This window comes from Dendrobates tinctorius, unplaced genomic scaffold, assembly GCF_039654945.1.
Source record: "Dendrobates tinctorius isolate UK_male_01 unplaced genomic scaffold, ASM3965494v1 ptg000193l, whole genome shotgun sequence".
NCBI classification, from domain to species: Eukaryota; Metazoa; Chordata; class Amphibia; order Anura; family Dendrobatidae; genus Dendrobates; species Dendrobates tinctorius.
The window spans coordinates 2,870,924-2,890,625 of NW_027361860.1; the positions used below are offsets into that span (position 1 = coordinate 2,870,924).

Here is a 19,702-nt window from a genome sequence, read left to right on the forward strand (position 1 = left end):
ACTCGCAAAATCAACAGACAGCCCTGGCACACCAGCCTGACCAAAGAGCTGAGGTGAGCTTCCAGGGCTGCTGAGCGCAGATGGAAAAGATCCCACTCCAACGAGCACTTCATCGCATTCAAACAGTCCCTCACTACTTTCAAGACCACACTCGCCACAGCTAAACAAACCTACTTCTCATCTCTCATATCCTCCCTGTCTCACAACCCTAAACAGTTATTCAACACCTTCAATTCTCTCCTCCGCCCCCCAGCACCTCCTCCCTCCCCACTCATCTCAGCTGAAGACTTTGCCTCATTTTTCAAGCAGAAAATTGATAACATCAGGGACAGTTTTGGTAAACAACCCCCAGAGCCCTTCCTCCTGACTTCCCAGTCCTCCACCTCCAAAACCAACTTCTCCACCATTACAGAAGATCGACTCTCCACTCTACTCTCAAGATCACATCTCACCACCTGTGCATTCGACCCAATCCCATCCCACTTCATACCAAACCTCACCACAGTCTTCATCCCAACCCTAACCCATCTCTTCAACCTATCACTAACAACTGGTGTCTTCCCCTCAAGCTTTAAACATGCCTCCATCACACCTATCCTCAAAAAGCCCTCTCTTGACCCATCCTCTGTATCTAGCTATCGCCCTATATCACTTCTCCCCTACGCCTCCAAGCTACTGGAACAACACGTCTACCTTGAACTGTCCTCCCATCTCTCTTCTTGCTCCCTCTTCGACCGCTTACAATCTGGCTTCCGGTCACACCACTCCACTGAATCTGCCCTTACTAAGGTCACCAATGACCTCTTAACCGCCAAGAGCAAGCGACACTACTCTGTCCTCCTCCTCCTGGACCTGTCGGCTGCCTTTGACACAGTGGACCATTCCCTATTATTACAGACCCTCTCATCCCTCGGCATCACAGACTTGGCCCTATCCTGGATCTCATCATACCTAACAGACCGGACATTCAGCGTCTCCCACTCACACACCACCTCCTCACCTCGCCCCCTATCTGTCGGAGTCCCACAAGGTTCAGTCCTTGGGCCCCTGCTGTTCTCTATTTACACCTTTGGCCTGGGACAGCTCATAGAATCTCATGGCTTTCACTATCATCTTTACGCTGATGACACACAGATCTACATCTCTGGACCAGATATCACCTCCCTACTAAACAGAATCCCTCAATGTCTGTCCACTATTTCATCCTTCTTCTCCGCTAGATTTCTGAAACTCAACATGGACAAAACAGAATTCATCATCTTTCCCCCATCTCACGTGACCCCCCCTACGAACCTATCAATTATAGTAAATGACTGCCCACTATCCCCAGTCCCACAAGCTCGCTGCCTCGGAGTAATCCTTGACACTGATCTCTCCTTCAAACCACATATCTAAGCCCTTTCCACTTCCTGCCGACTTCAACTCAAAAATATTTCACGAATCCGTTCATTCCTCACCCAAGAATCTGCAAAAACCCTAGTCCATGCCCTCATCATCTCTCGCCTTGACTACTGCAACCTCATGCTCTGTGGCCTCCCCTCAAACACTCTCGCACCCCTCCAATCTATTCTAAACTCTGCTGCCCGACTAATCCACCTGTCCCCCCGCTATTCCCCAGCTTCTCCCCTCAGTCAATCCCTTCACTGGCTCCCAATTGCCCAGAGACTCCATTACAAAACCCTAACCATGACATACAAAGCCATCCACAACCTGTCTCCTCCATACATCTGTGACCTCGTCTCCCGGTACTTTCCCGCACGCAACCTCCGATTCTCACAAGATCTCCTTCTCTACTCCCCTCTTATCTCCTCTTCCCACAATCGCATACAAGATTTCTCTCGCGCATCACCCCTACTCTGGAACTCTCTACCACAACATATCAGACTCTCACCTACCATCGAAACCTTCAAAAAGAGCCTGAAGACCCACCTCTTCCGCCAAGCCTACAACCTGCAGTAACCACCGATCGACCAAACCGCTGCACGACCAGCTCTACCCTCGCCTACTGTATTATCACCCATCCCTTGAAGAATGTGAGCCCTCGTGGGCAGGGTCCTCTCTCACCCTGTACCAGTTATGACTTGAATTGTTTAAGATTATTGTACTTGTTTTTATTATGTATACCCCTCCTTACATGTAAAGCGCCATGGAATAAATGGCGCTATAACAATAAATAATAATAATAATAATAATAATAATAATAATAATAATATTAATATAAAAAGAAATAATAAAAAGAGATCTAAATTAGCCGAGATGGCAGCCTCCAAAGTTTTGGAGTTGTCTAAAGAACTGATTCCCTTTCATAAACATGCAGAATATAAGAAAATCAATTCCAATATAATCACACATGTTATGCAGGTTGAACATGAAACTGTCCTCAAAAAATCAAAAAAACTACAAAGGGATAGGGAAGACTATAGAAGAATGAACAATAAAAATAAAAATAATGATATTCCCCAAAAAATAGATCAAACCAATAAATCTATGCCGAAAATATCTGATACTATACCCATAGAAAAAAACAAATTAGCACAGCTACCTCAAGTAAAAGAGAATATTTTCTCTAAACCCCCCATAATCAAAAGCACCAAAATGACTGCACCATTAATTGAGGCTATGAAACACTTAGAGAACATCAAGGAACAAATGACACGTCTCAATAGTGATAAAACTAATAATTTTGATAAAGAAAAAAATCTTATGGACACAATTAACCCTATCCTTGACACGAACCAAATAATCACACCTATCCCCTTGAAATTTCATCCCCAGCACTTATGGAATTCCCAGAAGGAACACAAGAATCACTAATAGACATTTCTGTTTCAGATACATCTAAAAGTAATACGATTTTAATTGATAATTCCAATACGGATAACACAACTGTTCCTTTTTTACCACGAGCACTAAAACCCACATATATAAACAAATTTTTCTCACCAAAAAATGGAAAAAGAAAAGGGTCTATAGAGGAAGCAGAGGGGGGAGAAAAAAAGAAAGGGAAAATCATATAAAAAAAGAGATATCATCGGTATAGAGGAGGGTAATATCTTCAATTTATCCTCATATAGTCTTACACCCGATGAAACCAGGGTCCTATCTAAAGGACTTGCTTTTTGCCCCACATTTAGGACAAATGATTTCAATTTGTTTTTAGATCTACAAATTTTTATAAGAAAACTGACTCTCAAGCGGCATTTTGCACTACAGGAAACTGGTCAGAAAAAAAACCTGCGATAAAAATATAGAGGATTCAATCGATACCAGCACTTTGGGTTTTCATTTGGAAGTACCCAAGAAGTCCAACTTCTATCCAATCGATAGTAAGGGACATCATCTGAATGTATTCAATGACATGGTACAGGAGGAATTTAAGGATCTGTTCCGTAACAATAAAAATAATTATAAAAATAATCTAACAAAAAATGAAAAAATAGCACTTAATGAGTTAAAATCTCGCACTGACATCGTTATTCGTTCAGCAGACAAGGGAGGAGGTATAGTCCCACCAAGGACAACATCTGCAAGGAGTTTGTATGTTCTCCCCGTGTTTGCGTGGGTTTCCTCCGGGCACTCCGGTTTCCTCCCACACTCCAAAGACATACTGATAGGGAATTTAGATTGTGAGCCCCATCGGGGACAGTGATGAAAATGTGTGCAAACTGTAAAGCGCTGCGGAATATGTTAGCGCTATACAAAAATAAAGATTATTATTAAAAATAAAGATTATTATAGTCATCCAGAACTATAAAGATTATTGTGGTGAAGCACTGAGAATTTTATCTGATAAAAAATATTACATGAAAACCACATTCGAAGTATTAATGAAAACCCAGACAAATTATGATAAACTTATTCTAGAAGGAAAGAACCATCATATTTTTGATAAAAATGAATATAAATTTTTAACTATATCTAACCCTCGTACACCCTTTTTTTATCACCTCCCTAAAATTCACAAAAATATGAAAAATCCTCCTGGTAGACCCATCATATCCAGTATTGGTTCTACCACAAGTAATTTATCACAATACATAGATAGAATTATGGTGACTCATGTACCCCTATTAAAAAGCTTTATTAGAGATTCCACACATCTCATTCAAATACTCCAAACTATTAGATGGAAACCGCAATATGTTTTTTTAACCATGGACGTGTCCTCTTTGTATTCCAATATTTCTCATGATCTGGGACTTGCTTGTTTTAATAAGGTTTTAGTGAAAGATAAAAGACTCATCTATGCAAAAAAAGTTTTTATTGAAAGGGATGGAATTTATTTTAAAAAATAACTATTTTACTTTTGATGGGTGCTTGTACCATCAGCGGCTTGGGACTGCGATGGGGTCCCAGGTCGCACCTACATACACAAATATTTTTAGGGGGGCTTTCGAGGATTTTTACATTTTTAAATCTAAATTTCAGAATATTATTATCACATATAAGAGATTCATAGACGATCTATTCTTTGTTTGGGATAACTCCATGAATGATATTGATGAATTTATCATGGATATGAATAATAATCGCTGGGGTTTGTCCTTTTCCTCTATATTTAATTCCTCCACTATTAATTTTTTAGATATAACTGTATTTATTCAGAACAACAATATTTTAACAAAAACCTTTTTTAAACATGTCGATAAAAATAGTTGGTTAAAAAATATACCTGCTAACCAATATAAAAGAATCAGAAAAAATTGGACTGATACGAGGGATTTTGAAAATCAGGCTGAAATATTGAGGAATAGGTTTATGGCAAAGAAATACCCTGAAGGATTGGTAAAAGATGCCTATAATACCAGCAAAGGTCTTTCCCAGAATTCGCTATTTTATGGAACCAAGAGGACCACAACTGAGAATAAAAGATTCACAAGTAATTTTATTACACAATTTTGTGTTGAAAACATCAAAATAAGAGAAATCCTGACACGTAATTGGCATGTTCTTTTAAATGATCCGGTTTTATGTAGAATTCTCCCGAAGAACCCCGGCATTACTTTTCGTAGAGCACCTACTATTAAAAATCTAGTAGCTCCGAGTCGTCTTAGAACAAAACCATCCTTCTCTTCATCCAATTCAGTAATAGGGATATATAAATGTGGTAAAAGAAATTGCTTATGTTGCGGTATTATCTCCCATAATGAAAAAACTTTTGAATCCACTTTCACTAAAGAATGCTTTCCCATTAAAAGTTTTCTAAATTGTACTACAGGATTTGTGATATATGTAATCGAATGTGATTGCAAAAAGCAGTATGTAGGTAGAACAACTCAGCCCTTACACCGAAGGGTTAATTCCCATAGACATAATATTAAAATAGGTTTTATGCAACACGGACTTTCCAGGCACTTTGCTTTAAAGCATGGAAAAAACTACAAGGGGTTAAAAATAAGCCCCATTGAGCATATACCCAGTGATCACCCTGACAGATTGGGATAATTAAATCGCAAGGAGATTTTTTGGATTTACAGACTAAACACACTGAAACCCAATGGTCTTAACAAAATTACAGAGGTCTTTTTATAACTACCCTTTTTAAAGATATATTTTTCTTTTAACAATTTTTTGGAGTATATTTGGAGAGAACTCGTTTTTTTGTCTTGTTTTCTATTAGAGCGCTCTCACTGAATTACCATTTTAAATTTTAACTTTTTTCTCCCTTTTTCTTAAAAATATTGTTAATATCAAATGTAACTTCTGTTTCTTGGATACAAACTCGTTCTTATGATTTATTTCTGAGTGATATTCTTGTAGGTCCGCTTCCCTTGTCATGCACCTATTAACCATTTTGATATTCCCACCGGAGCTATATTCCCAATTTTATACAATAATTTTTATTCATACATATATTATTCCAACGCATTTTTATTATATATATTTTTTTATATATATATATTTTTTTTTTTCATACATTTTTATCATATTAGTTTTTACTTTTTAATAAAAGGATTTTTAATGCATTTTTTTAAACTCATTTTCATGTAATACCTTTTTTAACTTTTTCTTCCATTTCGATGTGGTCTTCTTTTCCCGAACGAAGTCTGCTTCAGCCGAGTGGCATTGGCTCTGGACTATGATATATACATATATTCTCTCAATGGGTTCGTTCCTTCCCCCATAATATTTCTTCAGCGCAATAAACTTTTTTCTTTTTCTTTTTTCAATATATTCTTTACATATCCCCTATAATAGAAATCAAGAAGGTTTAATTGCTTAGTAATAAGAACATTTTTAAATGTATTTCACGCTCCATTAACCCTTGAATTTTGACATCTGTCCTCTCATCACATGTGATTTTTTGGCGCCTAAATTCAAATAATGTATGTATTTAACCAGAGAAGGCTGTACCTATTCACTATATGTCATCCCCTGAGGAAGAAGTGTTTTTTCACTTTGAAACGCGTTGGGAATAAATAGTTAAACTTCTCAAGTGGTGATTTTATTCTGGTCTCAGCAGCGCACAGTAAGCCTGAGTTTAAATATCTTATCCAAAAGGAGTTACAGAGACAAAGAAAAGCTGATATTAAGGGTCACCAATTAACCCAAGAAGAGGTGCAAATCCAGCTAAATAAGACTAAAATAGATAAATCTCCGGGTCCGGATGGCATACACCCATGAGTACTAAGAGAACTAAGTAATGTAATAGACAAACCATTATTTCTTATATTTAGAGACGCTATAGCGACGGGGTCTATTCCACAGGACTGGCGCACAGCAAATGTGGTACCAATATTAAAAAAGGGCTCTAAAAGTGAACCTGGAAATTATAGGCCAGTAAGTCTAACCTCTATTGTTGGTAAAATATTTGAAGGGTTTCTGAGGGATGTTATTCTGGATTATCTCAATGAGAATAACTGTTTAATGCCATATCAGCATGGGTTTATGAGGAATCGCTCCTGTCAAACCAATCTAATCAGTTTTTATGAAGAGATAAGCTATAGACTGGACCAAGGTAAGTCATTGGATGTGGTATATCTAGATTTTTCCAAAGCGTTTGATACCGTGCCACACAAGAGATTGGTACACAAAATGAGAATGCTGGGTCTGGGGGAAAATGTGTGTAAATGGGTAAGTAACTGGCTTAGTGATGGAGAATATACCATTTATAACCACCCTCTCCTTTCTAACTGGGTCGCTGTGACCAGTGGGGTACCGCAGGGGTCGGTGTTGGGACCTATTCTCTTCAACATATTTATTAACAATCTGGTAGAAGGTTTACACAGTAAAATATCGATATTTGCAGATGATACAAAGCTATGTAAAGCAGTCAATACAAGAGAAGATAGTATTCTGCTACAGATGGATCTGGATAAGTTGGGAACTTGGACCGAAAGGTGGCAGATGCAGTTTAATAATGATAAATGTAAGGTTATACATAGTGTTGAGCATTCCGATACCGCAAGTATCGGGTATCGGCTGATACTTGCTGTATCGGAATTCCGATACCGACTTCCGATATTTTTTCAATATCGGAAGTCGGCATCGGAATCGGAAGTTCAAAGTTGATTGACAGCCTGACGTCATCATGATGCGCGGTGTGTGCGCATCATGATGCGCCGTCATTTCGGGCCTTCCGGGGGTCTCTGCCGGCCTGCCGGGGGGCTGTGCACCCTGTGGGGGTCTGTACCGGCCTGCCGGGGGGCTGTGCCGGCCTGCCGGTGGTCTGTGCACCCTGTGGGGGTCTGTGCCGGCCTGCCGGGGGGCTGTGCCGGCCTGCCGGGGGGCTGTGCACCCTGTGGGGGTCTGTACCGGCCTGCCGGGGGGCTGTGCCGGCCTGCCGGTGGTCTGTGCACCCTGTGGGGGTCTGTACCGGCCTGCCGGGGGGCTGTGCCGGCCTGCCGGGGGGCTGTGCCGGCCTGCCGGGGGGCTGTGCTGATGTCCGGGGGTCTGTGCAAGCATCGTCCGATGGGACTACAAGTCCCATCTGGCGATGCCTGCTACCATGACAGTGATTGACACATTAGCCAATGATGGGACAGTAGTAGTCCCATCATCCGGCTAATGTGTTAAATGTTAAAAAAAAAAATAAATAAAAAAAAAATACTACATACATACTACATACATACATACTACATACTACATGCTACATACATACTACATATATACTACATGCTACATACTACATATATACTACATGCATGCTACATACATACTACATGCTACATACATACCACATACATGCTACATACATACTACATATATACTACATGCATGCTACATACATACTGCATGCTACATGCATGCTACATACATACTACATACTACATACATACTACATACATACTACATACAATACATACATATAACATAGAGTAACATACTTACCAATACTTGTCACATTGTTCCCCGAAGCCATTGTCTTTTACGGAATAAATATTAACATAACAAACCACAAAAATACTCACCCACGATCCGAAGCAGTCCACGAGTGTGTCCCACGACGATCTTGGGTAGAGAACTGCAGCATCAGCTGTTGCTGCCGTTCTCTACGGGCTGCAGGAATCCAATGACGGAAGGTAGGTATCCTTCCGCACTGTATTCCTCCGCCACTTAAAAAAAAAAAAGTCCCTAGTCTCACTTTATGCCATTGCTGCTTGGGAAATTCCCACACAGCAATGGCATAAAGTGAGACTAGGGACTTTTTTTTTTTTTAAGTGGCGGAGGAATACAGTGCGGAAGGATACCTACCTTCCGTCATTGGATTCCTGCAGCCCGTAGAGAACGGCAGCAACAGCTGATGCTGCAGTTCTCTACCCAAGATCGTCGTGGGACACACTCGTGGACTGCTTCGGATCGTGGGTGAGTATTTTTGTGGTTTGTTATGTTAATATTTATTCCGTAAAAGACAATGGCTTCGGGGAACAATGTGACAAGTATTGGTAAGTATGTTACTCTATGTTATATGTACTGTATGTCTATGTATGTATTGTATGAATGTATTGTATGTAGTATGTATGTAGTATATATGTGGTATGTATGTAGCATGTAGTATGTATGTAGTATGTATGTAGCATGCATCATGTAGCATGCATGTAGTATATATGTAGCATGCATGTAGCATGCATGTAGCATGCATGTAGCATGCATGTAGTATGTATGTAGCATATATGTAGTATGTATGTAGCATGTAGTATGTATGTAGCATGCAGTATGTATGTAGTATGTATGTAGCATGTAGTATATATGTAGTATGCATGTTGCATGCATGTAGTATATATGTAGTATGTATGTTGCATGTAGTATATATGTAGTATGTTGCATGCATGTAGTATATATGTAGCATGCATGTAGCATGCATGTAGCATGTATGTAGTATGTATGTAGTATGTATGTAGTATGTATGTAGCATATATGTAGTATGTATGTAGCATGTAGTATGTATGTAGCATGCAGTATGTATGTAGTATGTATGTAGCATGTAGTATATATGTAGTATGCATGTTGCATGCATGTAGTATATATGTAGTATGTATGTTGCATGTAGTATATATGTAGTATGTATGTTGCATGTAGTATATATGTAGTATGCATGTTGCATGCATGTAGTATATATGTAGTATGAATGTAGCATGTATGTAGTATGTAGTATGAATGTAGCATGTATGTAGTATGCATGTTGTATGTATGTAGCATGTATGTAGCATGTAATTTTTTTTTTTTTTTTTACATTCAACACATTAGCCGGATGATGGGACTACTACTGTCCCATCATTGGCTAATGTGTCAATCACTGTCATGGTAGCAGGCATCGCCCGATGGGACTTGTAGTCCCATCGGACGATGCCTGCACAGACCCCCGAAGCCGGCACAGCCCCCCGGCAGGCCGGCACAGCCCCCCGGCAGGCCGGCACAGACCCCCTGGCAGGCTGGCACAGCCCCCCGAAAGGCCCGTACAGACCCCAGAGAGGCTGTACAAGGGAAAAACAGGATTTTTCTTATTCCGATACCGGAAGTCCCATAGACTTGAATGGGACTTCCGGTATCGGAATCGGCGATACCGATACTTTTTTTAAAGATCGGCCGATACCATCCGATACGATACTTTGAAGTATCGGACGGTATCGCTCAACTCTAGTTATACACATGGGAAGAAGAAATCAATATCACCATTACACACTGAATGGTAAACCACTGGGTAAATCTGACATGAAGGATTTGGGGATCCTAGTTAATAATAAACTTACTTGGAGCAGCCAGTGCCAGGCAGCGGTTGCCAAGGCAAACAGGATCATGGGGTGAATTAAAAGAGGTCTGGATACACATGATGAGAGCATTATACTGCCTCTGTACAAATCTCTGGTTAGACCGCACATGGAGTACTGTGTACAGTTTTGGGCACCGGTGCTCAGGAAGGATATAATGGATCTAGAGCGGGAACAAAGGAGGGCAACAAAATTAAGGGGATGGGGGAACTACAATACCCAGAGAGATTAGAAAAATTAGTATTATTTAGTCTAGAAAAAAAAAAAGACGACTGAGGGGCGATCTAATAACCATGTATACTTATATACATAAGTATATAAGGAAACAATACAAATATCTCTCAGAGGCTCTGTTTATACCAAGGAAGGTGATGGTCACATGGTGGAAAAACCTTTTCTCCTCCAGACGCAGAGAATGCCCCCAACATAGAAGAGGATTCTTTACTGTTAGGGCAGTGAGAATCTGGAATTCCCTGCCTGAGGAGGTGGTGATGGCGAACTCAGTCAAAGGGTTCAAGAGAGGCCTGGATGTCTTCCTCGAGCGTAACAATATTGTATCTTACAGTTATTGTTAGGTTCTTTAGAAGGACGTAGATCTGGGGATTTATTCTGACAGAATTTTATAGGCTGAACTGGATGGACTAATGTCTTTTCACCCTTACTAACTATGTTACTGTTACCTGGGGGAGTTGACCAGTGAAATAGCTGACAAAGCACACACAGAATTTGTTTCTGCGGGGCCCAAAACTTACAGCTACAAATTCAAACACGAGGCAAACTGTCTTAAAAGTGAAGGGAACACTAAATGTCGGTAACTCTCAATCTATTAATTTTAGCAGTCTGAAAGATCTAGTTCTGGATTATCCACGTAAGTGTGACGCTGAAACTCAGAAACGTATCGTCGTACAGCAGCGGGCCATTGTGAGACAAAAAAATTGGAGTATTGATTTGCATCCTTTATACAGAACACTTGTGCGTTTACACAAAGCGGCGACTATTAGACGATTTCATCACTCTGCCATTTGGCTATTACCCGAGCATTGTGATGGATATGCGTCTGCAACATCCGTTCTCATGCATTCTAGCGGGACCGTCTAATTCTGGAAAGAGTTATTTTGTAAAACTATATAATATTGAAACCAATTTCTCAAACCCGATAATATTGTTTGGTTTTATTCATGCTGTCAAAAACTATATGATGAAATCTCTTTTCCCAACACCAGATTTGTGGAGGGTCTGCCAAATACATTCGCAGATGAATTATTCCCTCCAGACAAGGTGAATTTGGCTATTGTTGATGATCTCATGGAGAGTGCTAGCGAAAATTGTGAGATACATAAAAGCATTTACCAAGTATGTGCACCACAGAAATCTCAGTATTTTCTACCTGATACAAACCATTGTCAGGGTAAGATAAGCCACACCTTAAACACAAAGTACATGGTGCTTTTTAATAACCCTTGAGATTACAAATTTTTAACTCTAGCTCGTCAGATGTATCCCGGAAAAACACGTTTTTCCCCGTGGAAGCTTTTGAGAATGCCACGAGGGAGCCTTATGGGTATTTGCTGGTAGATTTGAGAGCTAATACCCCTGAGGATCATCGCTTACAGATGGGGTTGTTTTCACTGGCGTTGCCCGCTGTCTATGTTCAAAAGAAAAACACTCCTAAAAAGTGAATTTTATGTGGCATCACACATTCCACGCTGTGTGCGTTGTGTTATAAAGATGTCAGAGAGTCCGGCATAACTGGGCTTTCTTAAAAACTCTGGTGAAAGCAACCCCCGCTGTCAGGATATCTATTCTGCACAATGCAGGCGACGATTTAATGTCAGTCGTTGGCGAGATTGCTTTAAACATCTTAAAAAGGCAGGATTCCGCTGAAAGAGCACCAAAAAGGCATACTAAAGAAGTGGCGTAAAGCTATAAGAACCATGAGTGATAGATCGCAGTCCATAAAGAAAAAGAAATGGCTACTAAAGCTGACCGGAGGGTTTATCGGCCCTCTTAAATTTTGCAATACCCATATTAACGAGCCTGCTCACAGGCAAATATAGGAGCATACAGAGAAAATTTATCTAGCCCCCCAAACAGGAACTGGTCAAACTAAAACCCCCAACAACCGATAACATAAGCAAAACGGTTATTCGCTGCCTTCATGATGAAATTAGCGCCATTTTACAATGTCATGACATACCCGATGACGTTAAAATTAAAATTCATGCCTCCGTGCTAGAGCGCTACTTGGTACATACGAGGCACGGCTCGAAAGTAGTAACTTTAAATCTCGTTACCACTCCTGATCAGCAACAATTGTCAAACACCGATCCTGATAAAAATCAATGAGTCGCTGAAAAGCCATATAAACTAAAAGATATAAGGAGAATGCAGAATTTTTACTCAACAGGATACTACAGAATAAAAATGTGACAGCCTGGAATGATAAAGCCGAATTTATTTTCAAAGGCGCTGTAATATCCGGGTCTAAACTTTCTGGATTTGGTATGTAGTACAACGCAGAGCCATGCCCTGACCAGTTAGAAGTTACCTCGGGGTTGGGATTCGTTTATACAGGCTATGGCCAAGCTAAATATCCCATCTACAGTTGTGGGTAATCACACTACTAGATAGCTTTTAGATGGTTTAAAAACCTCCATCAGCGAAGGAAGCGCTGTATCTACACCGCAGAAGCTATCCCCATCACCCCATACAATTCATTCTTAGCACTCCCCGTCATTAGGTATCACACGAGGAACTCTTACCTAAAAAGGTCTGATACTACAATCCATGTTGCTAATGATGTAGATTATGTACTGGTTAAATATTTATTTTGTAAGAAGTGTAATGCTGTATATTAATTGTACTTGTGATGCTTCTATATCACAATTTTTATATTATTGAAATGCCTGAGATGTATTTATTACAATAAAATCTTTTAAACTAGTCTATAAAAAAAATAAAAAAGCAAAGATGCAGTATTGTAAGTGTATAAAACACCTGCTTTATACTTGCTGATGTTGTAACATGGCCATATACATAATATGCCCATACAATGAGGCTGGTGTGTCAAAAGTCTCATAAAATCACAATCTTACTGATAGGATATAAAGTGAGGATCGCTGTAACCAATAAATACGCTGCTTGGATATAAATTCCTATCAAATTGCTGCAGAAACATTCATTTTGGGCTGTGGGATCCTCATGCTATCAAATACATGAAATATACAATGCTATAAACTCACTATCAAAATGCATTATAAGTCTCCTGTAAAATGAGAATCTTACTGATAGGATATAAAGTCATTGTAGCAAATACACAGATAGGAATATAAAATCATATCAAAATGAGAATCAGATACACTGCTACGAAGGACAACAGCTCAAACTACTATCAAACTGACAGCCACTTGATAGGGGGTGGGGCACCTGTCAAATTAAGTTTGACGAGTCATCCAGTAGCTCTACTACTTCCATGGATCTGGCTACTCTGATGAAGATAAGAGGGGCTTCACTAAGCTTGTCTACCAGAACATATTCCCTACAATGCAAGCTATGATTCGGGCGATGGAGTCTCAAATTTCCACCCAAGTATGAACACAAGGGCCACGCACTGTTAATTTGGGAAGTTGATATAGAGAAGGTGAGCTCATTTTAGAACCCTTATGTAGATCCAATAAAATATTTATGGAATGACTCTGGCATACAAGAATGCTGATAGGAGACAGGAATATCAACTGTCTGATTCCACAAAACATTCTCTAAATGACCTGGACTGTATTGCAGATCATGGATATTCACCTTCAACAAGATGTGCCCCGAGTCAGAGTGCCCACAACAGGAATCATCAAATATCCATTTGATTTACAAAGTGAGGCCAAACACATTGTTGCTGTAAGTGATACGTCAGGTGGCAGATGAGGAAAAACTGTCGCGAATGGCAAAAAACGCTAATTTGACAGTAGGCAAAGTTGCGGATGACAGTGTCTGCTTTAGTCATACTCACCAATGGGGTAGGCAGCACTAAAAGTGCTTAGGGCAGCTCAAACTCTAAATAGGGCCCTAGCAGGAAGATGAGTGTAAGTGTAAATCAATATATTTACTTTGTTCTATGTTCTATGTTCAGCTAAGCAAATCCTTAACACAATTTTTATTTAATAGCTATTCAAAACATACCTCAAATTTATCTGACCAACTCAGCTGAAGAATTCAAAGATGGCTAACCATTTTTTTGTGACTTTAAAAGGACAACCCATTACACATTCTGGGAAGGACTTGGAAAAGCTCCATGAGAAGTGAACAGTAGGAAACGTTGAAAAGACATGTCCAGCTTCTAGGTGCAGTTACTAATTTATTGCTGATTCAATACATATTCCAGTATATCACAGCAAACAGACCCCTCTTGCCAGCAGGTGTATTTTGACTCTTATGAAGTCTTAGTCCACGAGTCAAAATGCATAGGACGGCAGTAGGGGTCTGTGTGTGAACATAGCCCAAGTGGTGGAGGAACATTTGTTTTGGGTTATTTATTTTGTCTTGCATACAAATTACTCTGGAAAGGATGTTCCCTAACATTTCCCAGGAAAATCCATTTTGTTTTTGTATGTTTATTGTGTGCCTGTAAAAATGGCATATGACTGACAAAATGACAACATTGTTCACAGCTGTCAGAAGTGCTTCCAGGGGTATTCCCCATGATGATCCCATGTAATTTGAAAACTGTTCCTATTGATTTATGATGTTTTTAGGCTCTAAATTCACCCAGGGGGGGGGTCATGTCAAAAGTGCTTGATTTACCCATAGACTTACATTGGGCTCATCACTTGGGTTGAGCACCCGAGTATTCAAATTTGCTCCACCCAACAAGCACGCAAGCATTTTAGTGCTCGCCCATCACTAGGGCTTATCAGAATAGTTTTAGCGGTTTCCAAAAAGCTGCATCAGGAACTTGGATATTTGGAACTCTCCCGATTATCAGTGGTTCGGTGCCGCAGCTGCATGTGTTGCGGCTATGTGACAGTCACATCACATGCCTGGAGAGACCAACACAAACAGGCAGTCTCATCAGGTCCTTTGTGATCAGACATCTCCCTCAGTTCACATGGGATGCCATAATTTGCACAGATTGCTTAATCTTTTCACTGTGGACTAGGTCAGAAATTTACCCCAACAACACAATAACCCATTCTTGGCCATCACTAGTGGTAAATATGTTTATTCTTCTGCTGGGTCTCATCACCTGAGAGCCACGAGTAATTATCAATCACATCAGCAAAGACCATTTCTTTTTTGGTCACATCCACACCAAACTCAATCTTCATATTAACTCAGATGCAGTCTTGTGTTGACCATGTTTTTTCCAGAACCTCTAAGATGGCCACTGTGGAATAGTTCATGATGTCCTCCTCCACCTGGCCAATCAAAAGGCCAGCACAGATTAGTTGCAATCAGATTAGTTGCAATCAGCTGCTCTTCAGACCATTGAGGGTCATTATTGGCATAATCCTTGAAAAACATCTCCACTTTAGGGGGATAAAATTTATATCCTTCCGATACCCCCAGGATTTCTATTCAGGAATGAACCAATGGCTATTCTCCTGCACACCCACTCTACAGGGATAATCTCAGAGTGTGGCAATAAAACCAGTTGCACAGCACTTGGTCACAAATGCTATCTTGATACCAGATTCTAACAGCAGTTTGAATATGCAGCTGGTGGTCTTGTTGGAAATGGACGCTTTCCTCTCCATGAGGTCCTTACTGGCTGCATTGCTCGCTGTGATCTCATCCTTGGATTGCATAAGGACAAAGCTGGGGTGATCCAGGAGCTCATACAGCTTGTAAGGTATACCTTCATTCAGCTTCTTGCCGAGTCTCAACTCATGTGTGTCCATGATCATCCAGGAAGCAAGAGACATTTGCTATGTTACCAATTATTGGATTTTTGCTGTTCTCGTTGACATTTATGCATATGTATGTTTATCTAATACACTGAAGGTCACATGTCTGACCAAAACATTTACTACTGTGTACTACTCCTGAAATAAATTTTGTCACCATAATACCAAGCCGAGTGCCATTTTTGCTAGATTATATTCCAACTTGTCAACTAAGACTGAAGGCCCCATCTCACATTGTGAGATCGCAGATGCATCACCGATTATGTGACGCAACAGCGATCTTGCTTTGTGTGAAATGCAGTGGCAACTGTCCCCCTGCTGGATATCGCTGATTTTGTTCAAATGTCCTGGGCCATTTTTTCAGTGACCTCGTTGACAATGCAGAACTCAGGGATGCAAGCGGTAGTCAGAAAAGCTGCTGTGTGAAAAGGTACCAACGACTGCCGATGGATAGTTGCTATGTCGCTTAATAGATCTGCCAGTTTGGCAGCTTACTAGCGACGCACCAGCAATCCTTACCAGGTCATATCATTGTTGGGATCGCTGGTGCGTCGCTATGTGAAATGGCACCCTAACTTGGCAGATGAGGAGGAATTAGTAATAGATGCAGGACAGCCAACTGCTTTAATTTATCATTAAAACAACCTGAATCTAGGGACATAAGTTTGCAATCCAGATTGATCCATCCATAAAGCATCACACAATCTTGCATCTGAAGTAGAAATTTTCTGAGACTTTTTGGAAGGACAACTATTATGGACATCCATGACATGTCACTGGATACGGCAATACTAAATCATTCCACTGGGTGCACTGCAGAACAATGGAACACTTACTGCCAGATATCTCCACTCGTGAAAACTGATCAGATCACTGAACCGAAACTAAATTAAAAGTAATAAATTCTAACAAACTTTTCTTTTAAACAAGCACTCAATTTATACAAATATACTGAAACATTTGCATACTCCTGGGATAATGTTTTGTCCATCCTCAGTATAGGGGTGAGCAGCCTAATGCAGAAATACATTTTTGGCTTTTAGAGAGAAGGAGACACATGAGGTGATGGGAAATGCCGATTATACTAATGAGCCTCACAATCAGTGACCACATAGGAGCAGCACTGAGGAGTCAATGTGATGCCAATGGCAGGAAGTGAAGTTTCTCTGATATTATAGAAGATCATTCTTAACTTCATTCCCAAGTACCATCCAATGAAGCGTTCGAGAGTGAATGCCCGTGCTATGAATGGGAAACAGAGGAGGAAAAAGAGACAACAAGCTAAGTCTCAGAAAACCAGAGAAGTTGGTAACTATGCAGATTGCAGATCCCTGATCTTAACCGCAACAACTAGCAGCAGTCGTGGAGCGTTCCTACGTTGGTCCTAGACACCTCGTCACAACCAGAGAACTACATAAGCCTAAAGCAGGAAAAGAGGAAAACTAACTGCCCCAGAGCAGACCCCAAAGGAAAGACAGCCCCCCCCACATGTATTGACGGTGAAACAAGATGAAAATACAAACAAAGGCAGGAAAATAGGCTGAGCAAACAATGGGGCCCGGCTAACTAAAAAGGACAGAAAAGGAAAGACACTGTCTGCAATCTGCCAAAAAAACCTACAAAAATTTTGTCCAACACTTCTGATAGCAAAATTAACCCTGAAGTCTTCTAAACCTATATCAGCACTCTGAAATATTCTGAGACAGAGCAAAAAAGGGGCCAATCTAATAAGGGACAAAAAGCAGATTGGCAAATAATGATTAATAGGAGTGGAATTTCAGCATAGCCCCAGCAGGGGCAGGCTGATTACACAAAAAACTGAATTGACCAACAAGCGCAAGTGTGAACAATAGCAAAAAACAAAACTTAACTTGAGAAGACTGGAAGAGAGCTGAAGTCCAGGACCTGATAAGCAGACTGAATCACCAGCACCCAGATAGGGCGTCGGCTGTCTTATATCCAGTCTGATACTCCAGAGATCCAATCGTTATCTTCCTCATCAGGTGGCAGATCACTACCACTTAAACCAACCGCACTACCTCCTGTCACCACCAGAGGGAGAAAGGAAGGGAAACTCTCAACTGGTGGAGCAGAAAAGGAGTTCATGACACATGTGCGTGCGTTAGCGCCAACAGGTAGAAGTCAGCATCCTCAGTTCTGTGGAATGGAGGACGCCAACTGCCTGTTGGCACTCACGAACGCTTCAGGGACAGTACTTGGGAATGAAGTTAAGAATGGAGGGAAAGGAGGAGAAGCAAATGGAGGAGAAAGAGGTCTTTGTCTTAAAGGTTAAAGGATGGGCATGCTACAGGATGATAAAGAAAGTAAATCATGCCTTAGGCTGGTTTCACATTTGCGTTTTTTAGCGCTGGAAAAAAACGCATATGTGCGCATGCGTTTTTTCCCCTATATTTAACATGGGTGCGCATACCTGCGCGCTTGTAAGCGCATGTATGCGATTTTCATGCGCTGCGTTTTTTTGGGGTGTGCATTTGTATTTTCCAGACGCAGCATGTTGCATTTTTTGGCCCTGCAAAAAAGCGCATGCGCACATATGCGCACGTTTTGCGCTAAAAATGGCCATTATAGCCTATGGATGCGCATATGTGCGCACTGGCATGCTCATGTATGCGTTTTTTTGCATATGCATTTTTTTTTTTTTAACCATGGAATTTAGGGGTTTGGGTTAGAGTTAGGGTTAGTTAAGGGGGTTTAGGGTTAGGGTCAGGGTTAGGGTTAAATATGGTTTGGTTAAGGGTTAGGGTCAGGGTTAGGGTCAGGATTAGGGTTAAGTATGGTTTGGTTAAGGGTTAGGGTCAGGGTTAGGGTCAGGGTCAGGGTTAGGGTTAGGGTCAGGGTTAGGGTTAGGGTCAAGTATGGTTTTGTTAAGGGTTAGGGTCAGGGTTAGGGTCAGGATTAGGGTTAAGTATGGTTTGGTTAAGGGTTAGGGTCAGGGTTAGGGTTAGGGTTAAGTATGGTTTTGTTAAGGGTTAGGGTCAGGGTTAGGGTCAGGATTAGGGTTAAGTATGGTTTGGTTAAGGGTTAGGGTCAGGGTTAGGGTCAGGGTCAGGGTTAGGGTTAGGGTCAGGGTTAAGTATGGTTTTGTTAAGGGTTAGGGTCAGGGTTAGGGTCAGGATTAGGGTTAAGTATGGTTTGGTTAAGGGTTAGGGTCAGGGTCAGGGTTAGGGTTAGGGTCAGGGTTATGGTCAGGGTTAGGGTTAAGTATGGTTTTGTTAAGGGTTAGGGTTAGGGTCAGGGTTAGGGTTAGGGTTAGTTAGGGTTTAGGGTTTGGGTTAGGGTTAAGTATGATTTGGTTAAGGGTTAGGGTCAGGGTTAGGGTTAGGGTCAGGGTTAGGGTTAGTAAAGTCATGGTTTGGGTTAGTGTGAGGGGCCACCTAATGTTGGAAAAAAACGCAAACGCGGTAAAAACGCACTAAAAACGCATACAAACGCATAAAAACGCTGCGTTTTTTTCATGCATGCTCATAAAAATGCTTGAAAAAAACGCAGCAGTTGTATGCTTTTGTATGCGTTTTTTCAATGCGTTTTTTTGCGGGAAAAACGCGCTGCAAAAAAAAGCAAGTGTGAAACTAGCCT

At 40.8% G+C, this 19,702-nt stretch overlaps 1 long non-coding RNA gene across 1 annotated transcript in view; it reads right to left on the bottom strand.

Moving 5' to 3' along the window:
- The window catches only part of LOC141055986 (uncharacterized), a 79,353-nt gene extending 73,098 nt beyond the window's left edge, over positions 1 to 6,255 (bottom strand). Inside the window, exon 1 of the long non-coding RNA XR_012221563.1 lies at positions 5,995 to 6,255. This is a non-coding gene — a long non-coding RNA (uncharacterized lncRNA). The remainder of the gene's footprint in view (positions 1 to 5,994) is intronic.
- Between the last annotated feature and the right edge of the window lie 13,447 nt (positions 6,256 to 19,702).